This window comes from Panthera onca, chromosome D2, assembly GCF_046562875.1.
Source record: "Panthera onca isolate mPanOnc1 chromosome D2, mPanOnc1 haplotype 2, whole genome shotgun sequence".
NCBI classification, from domain to species: Eukaryota; Metazoa; Chordata; class Mammalia; order Carnivora; family Felidae; genus Panthera; species Panthera onca.
Genome location: NC_138349.1, coordinates 32,905,036 through 32,925,270, shown reverse-complemented (window position 1 = coordinate 32,925,270; position 20,235 = coordinate 32,905,036). Strand labels below are relative to the sequence as shown.

The 20,235-nt window shown below is 47.1% G+C and overlaps 1 protein-coding gene across 50 annotated transcripts in view; it reads right to left on the bottom strand.

Annotated features, from left to right (window-relative positions):
- Positions 1 to 20,235, bottom strand: part of SORBS1 (sorbin and SH3 domain containing 1) — a 230,030-nt gene that overhangs the window by 190,156 nt on the left and 19,639 nt on the right. Inside the window, exon 1 of one of the 50 annotated variants that reach the window (XM_078434619.2) lies at positions 19,720 to 19,935. The exons of the other annotated variants lie outside the window; for them this stretch is intronic. The gene's annotated coding sequence lies outside the window, so the exon portion shown is untranslated. Of the gene's footprint in view, positions 1 to 19,719; positions 19,936 to 20,235 lie in introns of those variants that run through there. 50 annotated transcript variants of the gene reach the window in all.

Genomic DNA, 20,235 nt, shown 5'->3' with positions numbered 1-20,235 from the left:
CTGGTCACTCATAATTCTCCCTTCTCGTCTGCCTCCAGTTCTTAGCTCAATTGTGACTACTTTGGAAACCTTCCTTGGCCTCCCAGACCAGGTCAAATTTCTCCAGTGCATGCTCCAAAGGCCCCAAGTACTTCTTCACAACCTTACAAGCATTATAATTTTATCTTTAATCACTTAATGTCTATCTTCCCCACAACCCCATAAGCTCCAAGGAATCAAGGCCTAGGTCTGCTTATGCTCACAGAAGTGTCTTGCCCTGCGCCTGGAACACAGTAGGTCCTCAAGTGTTTAGAGAATGAATCCTACCAGGGCAGCTGGGCAGGGATGGGTAAAGGAAACAGGTTATGTGCAGCTGGCTGTATGCACAAGTTGGTGGTCTAAGACTCAGGGTTACCTGGAGAAGCATGCAACTCTTTTTCTCTCGCCCCAATAAAATCAATCTGCCTCTGCCATATCACTCGGCCAGTAAAGGGAGGATTATTAAACCACAGGCGTCCCCTTCCAATGGGTACATGTCCCCCAGGGCCTCAGTCTGCCCACGGGGCAAGTCCCGCACGAAGATGGTGTAGGAATGCAGGCAGGTTTGGGATTTACTGCAGTTCTCCCTACCTCAGACTCCATTAAAGAGGAGGGAAGGAAGACCCCACACTCACCCCAGCCTCAACTCTGAAGCAAGCCATGGAAAATGCTGTTAGCTGCAACGTAATGACTGTCTGTATGTACCAGGGAACAGTCTGGGGTGATCCGCAAAACCTAACGAGGTGGGGGTATGGTTCCCATCCTAGAGATGAGGAAACAGAATCAGGGAAGTTAGCAGCACGCTCACAATCATATAGCTAATAAGCAGCAAAGCCAGAATTGGAACCCAAATTAGATCGCAGAGTGTTTGCTCTTAGCCATATTCAGCTACTTATCCCCATGCTGACGCGGTGTAATTTTCTCCAGACCGTGAAGGACATACAGGCCTCAGTGAGCCAATGTAATGGTATAAACGCAGAAAGCAGACAATTCTACTCTGGGTTCTTCTACTACCATGTGGCCCAGGGTAAATCATTTTACCTCCCTGGATGCCAGGAGGCTTCCTTCCCAGTAATGTAAAAGAGGGGACTAGATGCCCATTACCAGAGGAGACCCAGTGCATTGGGCACATACAAACGCCTGCCAGTCAAAACGCATCACATCTTCCAGGCCTTCACCCAGGACCCCACCGTGAGGCTGCTCAGCCCTCCCTCACCCAAAGTGGAGGTTAGCCAGAGCCAGAGACCTTGCGCTTTCTGGTAGGGAAGAAAGGAAGGGCAGAGGTGGCCACTGACTTTTCTACTAGGCTCCCTGAAACTGGCTTGGAATGAAGCAAGGATAAGAAATAAGGGAAAAGACCCTGTGTACCATATGTTTAATTAAACACAAACCTCCCATCTATAGCAGGAAAAGGAAAAAATATCCTTTGCTGTGTAAGCAGGTGTTTGTCCCAAGTTTCCCTCAGGCTCATGCTCACCAGCAGTCTATGCTGCACCAGCTCCCTCTGGTACGTGTTCAATATATAAGCCAAGGCCAACTGAAGGATCAGCCTCCAGAGGCCAAGGCCATCCATCCAAGCAATGATCTCTCCCTCGTGTCAGCCCCTGCACTGCTGTACAGAGTGATCTGGGATTTACAGTCTCTCTTCCAAGCCTTACAAGGTCAAAAATGTTCAAGTTGTGTAATTCCTAGGCTGAAAAGGCTGTGGAACAGCACAGACGTGATGGCCAATACAAACGACACTTCAGAAGCCAAAACACAATCGCCGAAAAGCAGAGTCAGCAACGGGCACAGCGGGAGCCGACGAGCCTGGTGCTGGCCAGCAGCCCCTGTAAAAGTCACCACCTCCTGCTGGTCTCTGCCAAGGGTGAGCACCGTCACCCCCAGCACCAAAATAGGAGTCACAAATAGTGGACATCCATTTTCGGGAAGGTTGCCGACCCCTGAGCCATCACACTCTTTGCAAAAGCCATACAGACTTTTACACAAACAGCAAGGCATGGGGAAATGACCAGAGCCATTTTGTAAAATGTTCATCAAAATAAAGCCTGAGCGGGGCACTTGGCTGGCTCAGTCGGAAGAGCTTGCAACTCCTGATCTCGGGGTCATAAGTTCTCCACGTTGGCTGTGGAGATAACTAAAAAAATAAATATACTTTAAAATAAATAAATAAAGCCAGAGCTAGGAGGAGCAGCAGAAGACAGAGTGGGGGTAGAAAACATCCCCCTTCTTTACAAGCCTCAATGTACTGAATCCAGCAACACATACAGAACACTTCAGTGGCAGGGGCGTCAGGAGAAACAAGGAAAACTGAATAAGAGGAGAAGAGAAGGGAAAAGAGAGAACGGGGCTAAAGACGACGCCCAGCATCAAGTTAGCCCACCTGAAGCCGCCTCAGCCCTACCTGCCCAGGCTGTTCGAGAGGGGGGGTCTGCAATTCCCCCAAACAGCAAAGACATAACAAACCTGACAAACCAATTGTGCTACATGAGCACCCAATCCCCTGCAAAAGAAGAAAAGCCAACGGACATATGTTGAGTGGACCCACCACCAAGAGGGCAGACACAGAACGAAGACATTTTCTACCTTCTAAAATAAGCTCAAAATGCCTGAATATACTTAGACAAGCCCTTTAAATGATAAAATATATTTATAAACTGAGAATTTTAAGGTATTTAAAAATAAAGTTTTATGCTTGCGTACTTGAGAGAGCACAAAGAACTACCGGGACTGTGCACGAAATGCCAGGAGGCCTCAGAAGACTGAGGACAGATTTCATCTGTGAGATCCAAAGCTATGGTTCCAACGCCTCAGGGAAAAGGGTAGTGAGCAGCTAAACTGAGGGCAACAGATTTTCACCTTCCATAAAATGTGTTCAAACAGACATTTCTACAAAGATATTTAAAGTGGTTTTTAGGGGCTCCCAGGTGGCTCAGTTAAGCATCCAACTATTGATTTTGGCTCAGGTCATGATCTCACGGTTCATGGGTTTGAGCCCTGCGTTGGGCTCTGTGCTGACAGTGTAGAACCTGCTTGGGGTTCCCTCTCTCTCTCTCTCTCTCTCTCTGCCCCTCCCCCATGTGCTTGCACTCTCTCTCAAATAAACATTTTTTTTAAATAAAAAATAAAGTGGTTTTGTATATTGACCTGAGTATGCTGAATACCATCTCCTTTACTGTTAAAAAGACACAAAGGATGGTTCCAGTTCTATCCGTGCCCTAGATTCAACATAACTGCCACAAATGGGTCCTGCACCAGATGCCAAGACAGAAGAGTGTTTATAAAACACCTATTGTGTGCCAGCCTTCACAGCTAAGGTCCCACGCTTGCCTGACTCCTGGTCTTCCCAGTCCCCAAATGGGCATGACCAGGTAAGCATGGAGAAAAAGGACTGAAGGTCGGATCATGCCTTCAGAAACAGCTGATATTTAACAGCAGGCAGAGGTGCGCAGCATACAGAGGGAGCTCAGTGCTCCATGTAACTGAGGAATATGTCAGCCCTAATTTAGAGATGACTTTTTTATCCAAAGAGGCTGACAAGTGCAGACTGATTAACCCTTTCATCATCCTTTCCCTAATGGCTTCTGAGTCAATCCTCCTGCCCTCAGGACCTCCTCATTGAGGGCAGAATTCTCTCCCCTAATTTTATCTTTGTTTCTGGTCACGAATAAGACTGAATTTAGGGTTCAGCTGGACCTCAGAGCAGTAAAAAAGTAAAAACTGGGCTGTCCCGGAATAAGTAAGAAGTTACATCACCAACTTCAGGAAGACAAGTTTTCCAGGCACTCAGAAAGCTCAGAGCCAGCTCCTAGTGTGGTTACAGATTAGAGAGGGACAAGAAGGGTGGGGAAGCTTTTACACGGTCCCAGAACCCAACCCAGAAGGGCCTCCTTTCCTCCCTTCTTACCTGTTGCTGATTATTCCCTTTTCGTCTTTCTAGTCAATCAACACATATCTGAACCCTTAACATATGTGTTTCCCACTTTATTGAGAACATAATGGAACTGTACATAGCACCTGACATTTTCTGATGTCAGCCCTTCAGAGATCCTGTAGGAAGTCTTGTGTAACATGATCTCTCCAAGTGAAATTTGGCCAAATGTTATTTTATGTACGTGGACCGTGACTCCCATCCGTACCCTTCACCCAGCCAACTTCATGTCAATATTTGGAATCACTGGTGCAAAGTACTGATAAAGGTAGGGCCAGAGTGCTTTCTGTACACCGCCTCTAGTACACACATCAGCCAATTTACAAGGCTGGTGCTAACAATCAAATAGTAATAATGAATAACAGCAGCCATGATGTATTGAGCACCTGCTCATAGGTTCGGCACTAGGCCAGTGCTTACACACACTACTTGGTTCAGTCCTTACAACAGCTGTGAGGTCAATTTTATCATCCCAATTTAATGGAGAGAAAAAGCTGAGCTCAAACACCCTGCCTGCAGTCACATAGCAAGGAAGAGGCAAAGCCAAATCTGGACCCAGGGTGGCCCAACAACTCTTTCTCTCCCCAGTGGAGAGGGATGAGACAGGACTCAATGTCTGCAACTAATGCAGCAAGGCCCTCCCCAGTTCTGGGTGCCCAGTTTTCTGTGTATGGACATGACTGGTGGAAATGAATGCTAAAGATGGGAAATCTAGTGCCAGAAATACCATGGGGCATCGTGGCAGTAAATGCCTGTTTATTTTTCATAATTTTTAAGGAGGGGGGGAATCCACATGTAAACATTTTATGTCCCCAGTAATGTCACTTATTCCCAAACCATTATCTCAAGCTTTTGCACTTGAACATTTGGAAAATAACTCTTTGGTATGTAAACGACTTCAGCACAGAGAAGCAAGGTCTGACCTAATCAGTCTGGGTTGCAAAGAAGCCGTCTGTATTGTTTTACTCAAGATGCATCCAAGAGTTGTCTAGAACTTTCAAATCTCAAATACTCCAAGGGATCTGGGCTATTGCAGGATTATCAGTTTCTCGACTTCATCCTCAGGTACTGCAGATGAAAATGACCAGGCTGCATGAACACTGCCAGCCTGGCTCGAGCTCCTGACCCCACAGCAGGCCTGCAGCCAAGCTCTGCAACCCTGGACTGGGGCACATGTGTGCGGTGTTAAAAAAACAAAAAACAAAACAAAACAAAACAAAAAAAACTAACAAGAGGCAATATACTGCCATTTGGAAAACCAGAGAAAATAAAACCACATTCACCAACATTCCTAACACAGTATTATTATTCTGGGACATTTTCTTGCAGTTGTTTCCCCCTCCCCCCCTGTATACATTCAGCATGTGATTGTGACTATAGCTTCTATACAATTCAGTTTCCTGTTCCTCCAACTACTGCTTCACCTTGATTATCAAGAGTCACCTGTCCAGTGGAGCTTTTCCTAGCCATCTCCCTACCCAGGTGGAACAGACCTTTTTCTCCTCTGTGCTTCCACTACCCTCTTAACACACTTGAATCATGCTCCTCTAAAATTTAAAAAAAACTCTTTTTAATGTCTGTCTATTTTTTGGGAGAGAGAGGAACAAAGCGCTAGCAGGGGAGGGGCAGAGAAAGGGGGAGACCCAGAATCCCAAGCAGGCTCCAGGATCTAAGCTGTCAGCACAGAGCCTGACATGGGGCTCGAACCCACAAACCACAAGATCATGACCTGAGCCAAAGTCGGATGCTTAACTGAACCACCGAGGCGCCCCCAAAATTTTAGTCATTAGCTGATACATCAGGCTCCCACTATAAACCATAGCCTTCCAAAGCAGTCTGGTTGTAAGCTTCGATTATTTTTCACATAGTTGGCAGAAATGAACCAAAATATTACCAGGGGCCAAGTTGGAGTGGTGTGCCATGACTGATTTATTTTAGCACCCCTTCCATTTTTTTATATGGTTCCAAATTTTCTTTACATAATATATCATTTCTTTCATGCATATTTCACGGACTATAAAAGTTTCTTAGAACTGCAATTGACCAACTGCAAAATCACACAAAGGAGGAAAGGGTCTGATGGCAGGAGACATGGGCAAGTGTCCCCAGTTACAGTAGGAATATGGGCAAACCTGCCATCTACAAGTAAATAAGCCCTGATAACTACAAACCAATGAGGATTCCTGGTGAAATTACACAATGAATGGCTTGAGGACATTTAGAAAACAATGTGAACGTGGGTACATGATGACCAAGTCATGCCAAAAAGCAACCAGTGTTCTTTTGTTGTGATGACCAAATTGGCAGACCACGTGAAATGTGAGCTAAAATATATCATGATTTCAGCAAAGCATCTTAATCTCCCATGATTCACTTAAGTTAGGGAAACAGAGTCAAGCAGCTTGTATTAGCGTAGGACTATGGAGCCCATTGAACTACCCCCCAAAAACGTACATCACTCCCTCCTGCTTTGGGCCATACTGTACTTGGTACATACCCATGCCCCTCTCATAGCACTTATTAAACTTGACTGAGCTATTAGTCGGTCTTCCTACTAGACCAGGGGTCAGTACACTATAGCCCACAGGTCAAATCTAGCCAGTCACCAGCTTCTGTAACATTTTATTGGAATAATCATGCTATTTGCTCACATGTTGTCTATAGCTATTTCGGTGCTACAAGGGCAATTAAGTGTTTACAACCGACTGTATGGTCCACAAAGCCAAAGATATTTACTATCTGGCCCTTTAGAAATAAAGTCCTCCAGGGGCCCCTGGGTGACTCAGTCGGTTGAGCGTCTGACTTCAGCTCAGGTCATGATCTCGCGGCTCCAGAGTTCAGGCCTCGAATCAGGCTCTACGCTGACAGCTTAGGGCCTGGAGCCTGCTTTGGCTCCTGTGTCTCCCTGTCTCTCTGCCCCTCCCCTGCTCACATGCATGCATGCTCTCTCCTTCTCTCAAAAATAAATATTAAAAAAAATTTTTTTAAATAATAAAGAAAGTCCTCCAGCCTCTGTACCAAATGATGATCTCCTCTCGGGCAAGAAGGTAGTCTTAACTCTGTGTACCCTCAGCACTAACACACTGTCTAGCACACAACAGGCACACATTAAACATCTGGTGAGTAACTATGTCCACTGGTATCTTTAATGGCTTGATGATAAGCTAGAGAAAGGTTACTGACAGCATGATGCAGTAGTCAATTCTCAGCCACACCCTGTCCATTGTCTTGACAATGATGACTAAAGATGGACACAGGAGGCAGACTCACCAAACCCCCAGATGGCACAAAGCGGAGAAGAAGAGCTAATGCTACAGATGACCGAATCCAGATCCAAATGACCCCAACAGCCTAGCATCCTGGGCCAAATACAAAGCCGGTAGTGCAAGTGCAAGCTGGGGGCAGTTCCAAACTTCCTCCCGTCTGAGCTACCCGCCCTGACAACCATTCATGTGAAACGGAGCTGGGTGCTGTTGCTGACTGCAAGGTCCATCAGAGCCCACAGTACAAGAGTAATGCAATCCTAAATGGCATCAAAAGTAGGACAGTGTCCAATTCACAAGAAAATGGGAATACTCCCACCGCACCCCATAGCACTCAGGCCACAAGTAGAGGATTCCACTCAGGATACCACACTGTTTTAAATGGGTTACAATCACATAATTTAAGAGGCACCCAACAGTTTATAGTGAAAAGTCCCCCTTCTACCGGGTCCTGTGGTCACCCAGTCTCCTCCTCAGAGGCAGACAAGGTTACCCGTTTTTATGTTCCCTTCCACAGGTACTATACACATATGTAAGCAAATAAACGTATCTTGTTCTCCCCTTTTATTGCACAAATGGTAGCACAGTTCTGCTTTTTTCACTTAAAAACTCCATCCTACAGAATTCCAAGACAGTACTTGAAGAAAAGCCTCATTCCTTCTGGGGCTGCACAGGATTCAGTTGCATGGAGATTCTAGATGGATCCCAGGCTTTTGCTACTACAGTGTGTAAGAAATAAACAAACACTGTCATTTCTCACCTCTGCAGGTATATCTGTAAGACAGATTCTGAGCACTGGAATTACAAGTATAAACAGCAGGTGCATCTATAATTGTGTCAAATGGGACACTGTCTTTTCAAGAGACTTATGGACAAAATGGAGTTTCCCAAAAGAGGGGGCAGGGAATTACGTCCCAGAAGGAAAAGTAGAGGCTTAATGTAGAGAAAGAGGGGCTGGGAGAAAAGACAAGCATCATCAGCTTCAAAGATCCACGGCTACCCACCAATAACTTCAGTCCTCCTTTACTTACCAACATGCCGCACACAGCCTCAGAGGCTCACAGACATCATCCCACTCGACTGATACCACAACCCTGAAGGATGGGTATGTTTATCTTCACAATGAAGATAAAGAAACTGAGGCCCGAGTCTTCTTATCAAAAGCCACAGAGCTGATAGTGGGCAGAGTCGGGAGTCAAACCAAAGCCAGTAACCACCGTCTGTGCTCCTAACCCCATAACCCCTGGCTCTTCCAGCCCAGACTGCTCAGAAGAAGCACCTGGGCGGCTTCTGCACAGGCCCCGCCTTCAGATCCTGATCTAACTCCTCAGGGTGCAGTAGGCAGAGGTTGAAAAGCCCAGCTCTGGGGCTGAGTCGGTTGCGGTCTTCGGCTCAAGGTCCTGATCTCGCAGTTCGTAGGTGTAAGCCCCGTGTAGGGCTCTGTGCTGACAGCTCGGAGCCTGGGGCCTGCTTCCCATTCTGTCTCTCTCTCTCTCTCTCTCTGCCCCTCCCCTTCTCACACTCTGTCTCTCTCTCAAAAAAAAATAAACGTTAAAAAAAAAAAAAAGGCCCAGCTCGCAGGTGAATCCAAGGTGCAGTTCAGTCTAGGGACTCTCCAACTAGGCAGGTATCAGAATCACCTGGACCCTGTGAAAAAACAATTTGCAGGCTCCACCCCCTGAGTTTCTGAGCCAGCAGGTTTGGGGTGGTGCTGCAGAATTTACACTTCTAGCAGGTTCCCAGGTGATGCTGATGCTGCTGGCCCAGACCTGTGCTTTGAGAACTACTGCTCCTAATAATCAACAATTCATACTTCTCAAGATTCATCAACCCAAGAAACTTTCACTGCTTTAGAAGGTCGAATGGGATAATGTCCTCTGTAAAATGAAGTGATACTCAAGTGTCTTAGCCCAGTTCATACAGGTTGCAAGTGGTACAAAACCTTTGCTTCTTTCTTCTTTTTAAAGTGAATGTCTTTGCTTTCTGACATCTAGTTCAATGCTCCCTCCACTGTACTAACATGGGACTCTAAGTTCCAGGAGGCAAAAACCTTGTCTACCTTGTTTACTATCTTATTTCTCCTGATTCTAAAAGCCAGTGCTCAACACGTATGCCTGAATGAGTGAATCATGTCATGTAAATATAGTGAGAAATGTCCTAAAGGAGAAAATTATCAGACAAGTTGATGATAGCTCATATTAAACAATTCTAATAATCAGAAGCATTAAAAAAATAAATGGAACTGCCTCAGTGAACAGTGAGCTCCCTGTCCTTGGAAACACACCAGTGAAAGCTAACCAGCCAAGTGACAACAATGTCACAAAGCAACTATATACTCCAAGGTGACCTCCTGAACCTCTAACAGCTTTTGCAAAGCTGAATTTTAATTCTTGTGTATTCCAGTAGAGAGGAGGTACTCTAAATCCTTCTTGATTATTGGTCAACTAGCCTGCCAACAGCTTCACTATGTATTTACACTAATCACTGCATGCCCGTGCCTCAGTTTCCCCCAACACAAAAGGAAGAGGTTTGTCAAAATCAGTCTCTGGAGATTATCTAATGACTGGCAAATAATAAACAGCTAACAGATGTACCAAAGTACTTAACATGCATAACATGTCTTTTTCTCTTCGCTGCCTTTCCACAGTGCAACTAATCCTGCATCTAATGATAGGTCCAGGAAAATTAAACTTAAGGAAAAACAAGGGCATGTTCCAAATCATACTGTCCACCCTTTGAATACCATGCCTTCACCAGTTTAATCACCAGCCTATCATTGTTCTTTTAAAAACCATCCTTCCAAAATAAGTTACAGAGAGGGAGACAAACCATAAGACTTTAAATACAGAGAACTGAAGGTTGATGAATGGGGAAAATGGGAGATGGGCACTGAGGAGGGCACTAGTTGGGATGAGCACTGGGTATGGTATGTAAGTGATGAATCACAGGAATCTACTCCCGAAGCCAAGACTACACTGTATACCCCATATGTTAGCTAACGTGACAATAAATTATTTAAAAAAAAAACTAATAAAAATAAAAATCCATCCTTCCAGCAGCCACATATTGGGCACACTGTGGGCAGAGAATTGTGCAAGGCCCTCAGGCAAGGCAGATGGGTCACTCAGGCCCTGCCTGCTTGGGCGCATACCCACACCTGCCGCTTTCATTGTTTAAAGCCAGCTTTGCATTTCTCCCACCTGGGTAATGTTGAAAGGTTCATCAGAATTTACTAGCATAGAAATTTGTTTACAGATTGATTTTGACAAGGAAAACAGAATAATAGAACAAAATTATTTGATCCAGAGGAAAGTTCTTAATTTTTGAGGTCTGGGATACCAGGTGCCAAGGTTTCATCTCTATGATGGGCCAGCCTACAGTGCTATGCCTGGTCCAACTCTCGCCAAAGACTGTCTCATTCACACCTGAATACGATGAGGGTGTCAGACTGAGAGTGGTCTTGGGTAATGGCTTCTCAAAGTCACCAGCACTGTGGTGTCTTAGGGGCTATTAGATTTGGGGGGCTGGGGGAGATAGGAAGCTAGGGAAAATTTCCACGCAGCTATATACAGCCCTCATTTACTTGAACATTAAAAACTGTGTTTTCAGGGGCGCCTGGGTGGCTCAGTCGGTTGGGCGTCTGACTTTGGCTCAGGTCATGATCTCACGGTCTGTGAGTTCGAGCCCCGCATCAGGCTCTGTGCTGACAGCTCAGAGCCTGGAGCCTGCTTCGGATTCTGTGTCTCCCTCTCTCTCTGACCCTCCCCCGTTCACGCTCTGTCTCTCTCTGTCTCAAAAATAAATAAACATTAAAAAAAAATTTTAAAAACTGTGTTTTCAGACACAATATCAAAAAATGGGAACACAGGAGGCAGCTATTAAAATATGGTGAGCCTCGGGGCACCTAGGTGCCTCAGTCAGTTAAGCGTCTGACTTCAGTTCAGGTCATGATCTCACAGCTCGTGAGTTCAAGCCCCGCATCAAGCTCACTGCTGTCAGCACAGAACCTGCTTTGGATCTTCTGTCCCCCTCTCTCTACCCTTTCCCTGCTTGTGCTTTCAAAAAAAAAAACAAACAAAAAATTATGGTGAGCCTCCCTTAATCACCTCACAAAGATGATGGAAGGGGAACCAAAGCAGAGACACTTTTTGTCGAACAGAAGAGGAAACCTTTGGCTCCCTGTTAGACGACGCAGATGACCTTGTCAGGATGCAGGAGGCCGAAGGGGAGGGACCCAGAACAGGGAAGCCTGTCAAACATCTAGAGCCAAGATGAAAAGCAAGACAGGTGTTTCTCATAATGATCCATAAACAGATTCTGACTGTCACATTCAGGTGCGTGTTAACAAGGCTTTTCTTCCTTAAGGAATATCAAAACCAGACTGCAGATCGGGTCCAGCCAGGACACCTAAACTATGAGCAGTTTGCTGAAGGCGTCCCGCAGGGATAAAACGTTAAGAAAGCTAACTCTTTATCTTCCCACTTCCTGTGGACGTAGATGTGGCTGAGGAGATTAGGGCTGACAGGATTAGAAGTTGCCATCATGTGGCCCAGGTGTCTCCAAACTCTAAGATGTGTAGGAATCACCCGGACTGCCTGTTAAAGGCAAAATCCCACTCCCCAGCGTCTGGCCCTACAAATGAGGACAAGATGCCACCCCATGAGGACTCTGCATTTCCACAAGCACGCCTGCCATTCTAAAGGAGCTGCTCCCTAGACTGCTATTTGAAAAACAATGACCTGATCCAAACAGCCTTTCTTCCGTAAGTGGGAAGGAAAAAAAAGGCCCAGACTAGTGAAGTGTTTTGCTCAAGCCCAACTTGCTAAGCCCAGTGCAGCCTCCACAAGGAAGAAATCTGTAAGTACGAATAGGTGTCTCACAGAACAATCCAAACTGTTGAAGGGCACAGCCCACCCCAAGGGCAGCAGACAGCAAGCCAGCTTCTTCAACAGAGCCTCTCACCAACGAAAGACCCGCAAAGGGGCCCCCTCAGAGGAAGACTGATAAGCAAATTATCACAACTGACTTCAGCAGGGCCCTGTGTTTCCACAGACTGTCCATATCCCAATCACACTGTCACCTTCACTGTCATTTCCTATTCACCTCTGACTGTGAGCACCTGCAGGGCTGGGACACAGTCCCATCCATCTCTGCCTCACCACTGCCACACAGCAGGCTTTCAGGAACAGTTTTTATTGTCAGATGAAAGCTATTACCGCCCTCTGTCTAGAATCCCTTCCAAGAGGCTGGTCCACCTGGCACACTTCCTCCCAGCCTTCTAGCCCCAGCTCAGGTGTCACCTCCTCTGAGAAACAAGTGTCCCTCCCCCCACCTGACCCAACCAGGTGTTCCCTCCTACTTCTCCCCGAGGACCCTGCACATACCTGTTAACACTTATCACACAGTTTTGTAATGATCCTGTTTATCTAGGAGACTCCTACCCAAGGACAATGATTTTGGTCTTTGAGACCACAGCACTGAGCTCAGCTTGCTATGCAGAGGTTGCTCAATATAAATGGGTACGGTAGGAAAGCTAGGAGCAAGAAACTAATCTTAAATATCTTAGTGCAGACTCAAACCCCTACAAAGTTGCAGATACGCTTCACTGGGAGGGGGAAATTCCCTATTATTCCCTCTGTTCATATTTGAAAAGTCAGGTCACCGTGTCTCCAGCGCCACCATCATCAGAGAGGTATGTTGGCGGCACTCACAAAGGGGCTCACCTGTGTCTCTCTCTCTCTCTCTCTCTCTCTCTCTCTCTCACACACACACACACACACACACACACACACACACACACACCTGTGATCCATCCTCAACATACATGGCCAGATTACCCAGAGCTTCCTGAGCCCCAGGATCCTCCCACGGCAGCCATGGTCTGTACCTTCCATGCTGTGCATGGGGCACTTATCTCTGCCCACTTTGTACTACTGTTACCTCCCCCTGGGCATCTGTAGGCAATAGTCCCCGAGGCATAGGTCAGGCAATGTGCCAAGGGAGGGACTCCAAACGTCCAGAGCTGGACGTTTGCAGGCAAAGCTGATTTCTCCTTGTGATGAGGCCGAAGCCAGACATCCAGTGGAGGCGAAGGGGCTGTCCTCCACCAGTTCTGACATGCCCCCGATAGGCAACGAACAGCTCGCCACCAGGTAGAGGGACACTCGGTTTAAAACTCCGGGGGGTCAACTCTGTGGTTCAGACCGGACACTCCCTCACCTTTGCAAAGCGCTGCACAGTTGGCAAGGCTTGCTCCACCCTTTATGCCTCTGCGACCTCTGCCCACCGAGCTGCCAGCCAGGACCACCCGTTACACGTGCGGACACTGCTCTGAAAAGCTAAGTGACTTGCCAGAGATCAGAGTCATAAGCAGAACCGGGGAAAAAGCAAGGTGTTCACTCTCCACCCAGCACCCATTATTGCTGCCACACTGTCCACATTTATCTCCCGAACTCACAGGGGTTTCCCTCCCCTTTCCATCGGGACCTTTCCTTTTCAAATCCAGCAAACCTTTTAGGTTTTTTAAAGGGTTTTCCTAGTTGTATTTTAGCTGCTATATAACAAACCAGATTTCCTGTTTCTTTCTTGTGTTTATTATGCTCAGGATATTTTTCCTGGTGCCCTGAGAATTATTCCCATAGGAAACATTCAGCTCCTTTGGAACTCTTGACACTAAAAGCCCGTTCCCTGAGAACCTTCCTTCAGGGGCATAAACAAGGCTGGCAGCCGCTGATAAGCCCCAGTGTGGAGTAGGGAAGCGGCACCGAATTTGAGCCGGCAGGCTTGGCTCCACCACCCACCAGCTCAGCTGTGCCACCCACCACCCTCAGCTTCACCTTCCTGAGACTCAGTTTCCCCATCTTTAAAATACGGAGAATAAAACCTAACTTAGTAGGTTGTTGCCAGGATTGAAGATAATGCATGCACTATACCTAGCACAGGGGCTGATGTGGCCACCCCCTTTCTCCCCAAATCGGAGCTGATATCATCATCTCAGCTGCTTTCAGGTACAACCAAAGTTGCGTATTTTTTCTCACGCCTTGAGAATTCTGCCCATAGGAAAAACAGAGGAAGGCCTTCCGCCACGAATAACTGGAGTCATAAAGGAGAAATCAGAAACGAAGGCGTCTGCTCTGACACCTCAGAAAGGTTAAAAACAAAAGTATGATTACTCTCCTAGGGCTAAAAAGGCCTCACAAACACCCCAGTTCCCCCACTCCCGCCCCCTACACACCATCCACGGGCCTGTTATCTACAAGTCACTGAAGCTCAGGGAGTCTCATTTCCTCATCTGCAGGACAGAGATAACCTTGCCAACAGCCCGACTGCTCAGGATGACATGAGGCGTACTGCTCAGGCCACCTGCACCCTGGGCCCTGGCAGTTGCCTTCCCAACCCCTAGTCCCTGCTCCTTCCTTCCTAACAGAGCCTCCATTTTGTTTGGATACGTGCCTCTCCTCCAGATCCCTCCAGAAGTGTGGCCGCCTTCCAGTCAACAGTGATTGATTCAGGGATGGACGTGCAGCCAAGCTCCAGCCAAGGAGGCATCTCGGGAGAGTGTTGGGGGGGGGCCTCAGGAAGCTTCCTGGCTGCTGAGAGAGCCTGAAGTCCATCCAGTCTCTCTTCTTCCTCTGGCTGTGCTTGTCTCACTAAAACGTTTGGAAACGCTGCAGCCCTCTTATTCTCTGCAGGGGAAGCCAACCACCAAAGATAGCAGAGATGGGAAGAAACCGGGGGCCTTGCTGACGTCACTGAGCTACTGAAGCGACTGCCCCCAAACCCACCCTATCTTGAGATTCAGAATCATCCCACTGCCAACTCCAGGGGGCATGGCCCACATTGTGGCCCACAGGACTGATGGGCCTTGCAGTTTTAAAATGCATCCCTCCTGTTTGAGAAACAAGTTTTGCCAGTTAGCCAATCTGGGCTGGAGTTTGTTATTTGCAGCTGACATCATCTGGATATAACTTGCATAACCTAGAGAATATGTTAAAAATTCAAATCCGTGGGGGACACCTGGGTGGCTCAGTCAGTTGAGCGTCTGACTTGACTTCAGTTCAGGTCATGATCCCAGGGTCATGGTGTCAGGCCCTGCATCGGGCTCTGTGCTGAGTGTGGAGCCTGCTTAAGGTTCTCTCTCCCTCTCTCTCTCTCTCTCTCTCTCTGTCTCTCCCTCTCTCCCTTCTCCCTCTGCCCCTTCCCCCACTCTTGCTCTCTCAAATAAAATAAATTAAAAAATTCAAATCCTTGGGCCCCACCATGGAGTACTATGTATTTTTAGCAAGTACCCCAGGTGAATTCTGATGCTCCCCAAAGTTTAAGAACCACTGCTTTAGTGGTTCTTAATGTAAAGACGCCGGGTGCAGTGCCAGGCACACAGTCAACTCTACGTGTCAGTCCCAAGTGGACTTACCTGAGAACCACCATCCCAGCTTCCTATTTCCTGTGTAAAGCTACTGTAGAAAGAACAGATGAGGGCAACAGAAAAGGGAGTGTGAGTTGTCAAACAAATCTCACCTCTTCCCACAAAATGCTGCTCTGCACAGTTTTAGGAAAACATCTGCTAACGTTCGGCCGAAACCCTCTTCCATGATGGCCTGTGTTCCTTCCTCAGCAACTGCAGCTGGAGTCATTACCTGGGACCTCTTTCAGTGCAGACCACAGCACAGTGGCTGGCGGCCACACGTCTGGCCATCCCGGCTCTCCCAGCGGCCCTTTCAACTTTATTAAAAGGTCATTTTCCTGGCCTGGCTATTTCTTATCCTGGACTGATCACCCCCTGTGGCACCAGGAAACTGCAAGGGAAGCTGCACTTATTAGAAGCAGATAAAAGAAGGAGCTGGCTGAGCCACAGCTGACTCCTGAAATCATTGTTCTTGAAATGTCAGAGGCACAGTGTCCTTCGGGGTCATATGCTACCCACCTCGCTCCAAGGGGGAAGCCAAGACCCAGGGGGATGGGACCTGGGGCTCCCATTGACCCAGCTACTTCTTGTCAGCATTAGTCAGAGTCAAGGGGTTCCTTATTGTGGCGATAGTAACAGATGGAGGGGGAGCATTTTAGCCTGCAGAAGAGGAGAATGAAGGGAGGGGCAAGCACTAATCTAGAGGGGCCTCTGCAGGATACCAGCTGCCGAGATAAGCCATGAAGACCAAAGGCAGCAAAGAACATCTCACCTGCTCTTTTTGATGTTAAGATTCTTGAGCTGGGTCTACTTAATTAATTTGGACTTTTTCACTCAAAAAATATTTGAATGACTATTTAATGGAGGTATGCACCAGGTATGCGGTGACAAGGGAAGGGGCCAGAACTGAGGATAATAGAAAGGACCTCGATGTAACAGTGAAGACAAGGCAAATATTCACAGAACTAAAAAGCAAGTCCCACCAGAGAAAGTGTCTTCAGAAAGTCTCCCTAGCTCTACCCCAAGTTCAACTACACTTAGGCACCCATCATTCTGTGCTCCCCCACAGCCTGAGCACTGCATTGTAACTTCCCACTCATGCACCTGTCTCTGTCTTCTCCAGTAAGGGGCCCATCATCTGTTCATCTCTAGCACAGGTCCTGGGACAAGGACACGTGCAGTGAATGCTGGTTGCTGACATGAGTAAATGGATGGATGAGTGGATGGATGGGGATGCCAAAGAATTCTGGCTAGGGAATCAGGGAGGGCTCCCTGAAAGGCTGAGGCACCTGAGCTGGATCGTGAAGCATCTAGACAACTGGAGATGAATACAGGACCCACTTCATCCAAAGTGCCCAGTACCATCTTAGGCAGAAAGCTAGTGCCTTAAAGCTACCTGGATGAGTTTATTCCCAAATGGGCTTTCCGAAGGGAAGGAAGCTGGGTTCGTTTCCCACAGTCTTTTGTTTCTCCCTAGGTAAACAGAAGCAACTCCTAAATAGTAATTAAACTGATAAACTAAGGGAAAGTTAACTGCCAACCAGTCTCTACAAACACAAAGGCACTTTGGCAGAATGAGGACACCCCAATTCTACTTGGGGTAGATATGTAGTTTTCCAAGATATATTCAGTGACGAGGGCAATGTATGTCATCCCCCCTAAATGTGTTATCTGTATATAGAAATACTGGAAGGATATCTAAGAAACTAATAAAAAGGATTACCTGTGTATAAAGGATTATATCATTTAGCACCGACACTGGGACATTTTTGGGGGTGAAGGAGGGTGTTACTGATCATTCACTGGGATGGAGAACACAAACGAAGACTGTCATGGAAAAACTGGAACATTATGTTCAGTCTGCCTATAGGGGCCAGGCTGGAGGAGGGGGTGATGTGGACATCACTGGGGTAAGAATGAAAGTTTTCAATGCATACATTTTTATAGTGTTTTGATTTCTGAACCATGTGTATGTATCAACTATCCTAAAATGTAATCATCTTTTTCATGGGAATTTAAAAAGCTAAGGAATTTGGCCTTCCAACTCTGCAACATAGGAAGCTCATGTGGGATAGCCACCCTGAAGAGCACCGCTAGATACAAAATGAACTCACTGCTCAGAGCACAGCCCTTCTGCAGCATGCAATAAAACAGCCCTGAGAGAAGTGAGCCGTACATGGCCTAAAAAGGCTTTGACTCCGTGCAGGGCCAGCTGAGATGGGGAACATCAGGGGAATATAAACAGTGTGAGACGGACATAAAGCAGTTCAGGTTTTACACAATCATGGCAACAAAGTGAGATTGATTCGGGACTGAATGAAGCTCTTTATATTGTTTCTACTTAAAAAGGAAATGTATTGACTACAGTCCTCCTCACAGATTTATCTTTCCTGACATCAAGCACATTCATAACCTATTTTAAATTCCAAGGAACAATGCTGGGGTTTAGGAAAGTGAATACCAGTGTGTTTCACCAGAACGTTTGGAGGCTGGGGAGAAGCTTCTCTGACTTTTAATTGCTCAGGAAACAGGCACAATGTAGATGTTTTTCTTATCAGCCATAACTTCAAATTAGAAAACAGCTTATCCAGTACGTCTAAACTTCAGAATGCATCTTCCGTTGGAAGAGCCACTTTGGAGCCATTTAGAGACCATGCGTGGTATCATTTTGGCCTTCAATCTCTTTTATAACCATCTCCTCCTTTCAGACATCTGAGACATCACAACGACTTCTCAGACCCAGGCCTTCTCCCTACCTGGACTAGAGAACATCTTGCCTCCTGCCTCCAGGCACCACCAGGCACTGACCTTCCCGATGCCAGCCTGACCACGTCCCATCATGAACCCTTCAGGGGCTCTGTGTAGCCTTTAGGATTGCAAGGGCATACAATTTATCATCCAAACAGGGACACGTGAGAGCGAAGGGAGCACTATTAACAATCACGTGGGGACAACAGGCAAAGCCACCCTGGGGAACTGGAATGTGAGGCCATCCTACTGTGGGATAAATCCAATCCCTTTAACATAGCTTGAATTCAGGACTCTCCACATCTGGCCCCAACTTACCTTTCCAGTCTTTTTGATCCGGACCATATCACAGGGTCCAATCATAATGGACTTGCAGTTACCCAGCATGCCTTGGACCTTACTACATCCATGCATTTGTTCACACATCTCTCCTTCCTGCCTCCACTCCACCCATATCCCCTACCAGTCCATAATGTCCCCCTTCCCCATCTATGTAGATCTACCTCCTATCCTTCCTTCAAAACCTAAGTCAATTGGTACCATTCTTTCCTGCATTTATTCAACATAAATCTGACTGCTTACTCTGTGAGGTACATAGTGAACAAGACTAAAAAAAATAGACCTCTTACTGAAAAAAACAGACCCCCTGGGCAAGGGGGATGTGAGGGTGTGGAGAATTGTGATCATTGGTACTAAGGACGGATACAGGGTGATTTGCTGCAAAGTTTACTGTTATGGCAGAGTCATACCCGCCCCCCACAAGGCTGTGTGCTCCTTGAGGACAAAGCCCAAGAGGCCCCATCTTACAGCCCTACTGAACCTACCGTACACCCTTGCTGAGTAAAGAATTAATATTAAAGAAGCTTACTTAGTTGGTTTGAAGACAGTTTCCTAACAACCAATTCTGAGTCCTCCATGAATCTGTATGGGATCAAAGGGAAACCTGGTTTGCCAAAGACCTTAAAGAAACACCCCAGGTCCTACGGCTATGACTCTCATTCGACACTGATGCTGGAGGGGAAGTGAAGTCACCTGGTTCAATCCTACGCTGCTTCTCCAAAGGTTAAGTGACTCATCCAAGGTCACACAGCTAGTTAGTGACTAAACCACTGGAAAGATGATGCAGGAAGCCTAGAATTGAATGACTGGAAAAATGACAGAAGCACTCACTGGGGCTGAGGGCATCTGGAGGAGGGAGGTGACCCTGCTAGCTGGAGGGTGGGGCCAGGGGATGGAATGGAAGTAGGGGGTCATTCCTGTCAGCGAGGCCAGCAGGGGAAAGGCACTGCAGTAGGAAGCTCAGCCAGGGAGGACTAGCTGGAAACCAGGGTTCCAAAGGGAGGTGAAAATCTTACCTGGTGACGTACACCATCCGGGACCAGGGCACAGACACACATTCTCTGTGTCCAACCTGGAAGAGGGGCCCGAAGTGAGAGCAGATGGGGGTGAAGAGACAGACTTTCCTCAGGACTGCCCGAGTGGTGCCCTCCCAGGGGAGGGGGCTGCTCTGTCAGACCTCTCGGGCACCCGCAACGCTCAGCTGAGCTGCTCAGAGAAGCTCACATAAAGGCCAAGGGTCCTGGGGCTTCCCCAAATTTGTTTGCTGTTCTGCCCTACGTGCCATGGGGCAGACCAGAGTTAAAGAGTAACCAGTAACAGAGGAGGCCGGCAAGCAGCAGAGTAGTGCCCAAGTTGCATGTGCAACATGTATACCCTGTCCTCAGACCTTTCCGATGGGGAGTAGTCACAGTCATAATTTAATAAAGGCATTTTGAATTACACAATTCATTGGACCTGAGTTATTTCAGCTACACACAGAGAAACAACCGAATCAATTCTCGGCAGCCCAGACTGGACCCCGGCCCCCTCTC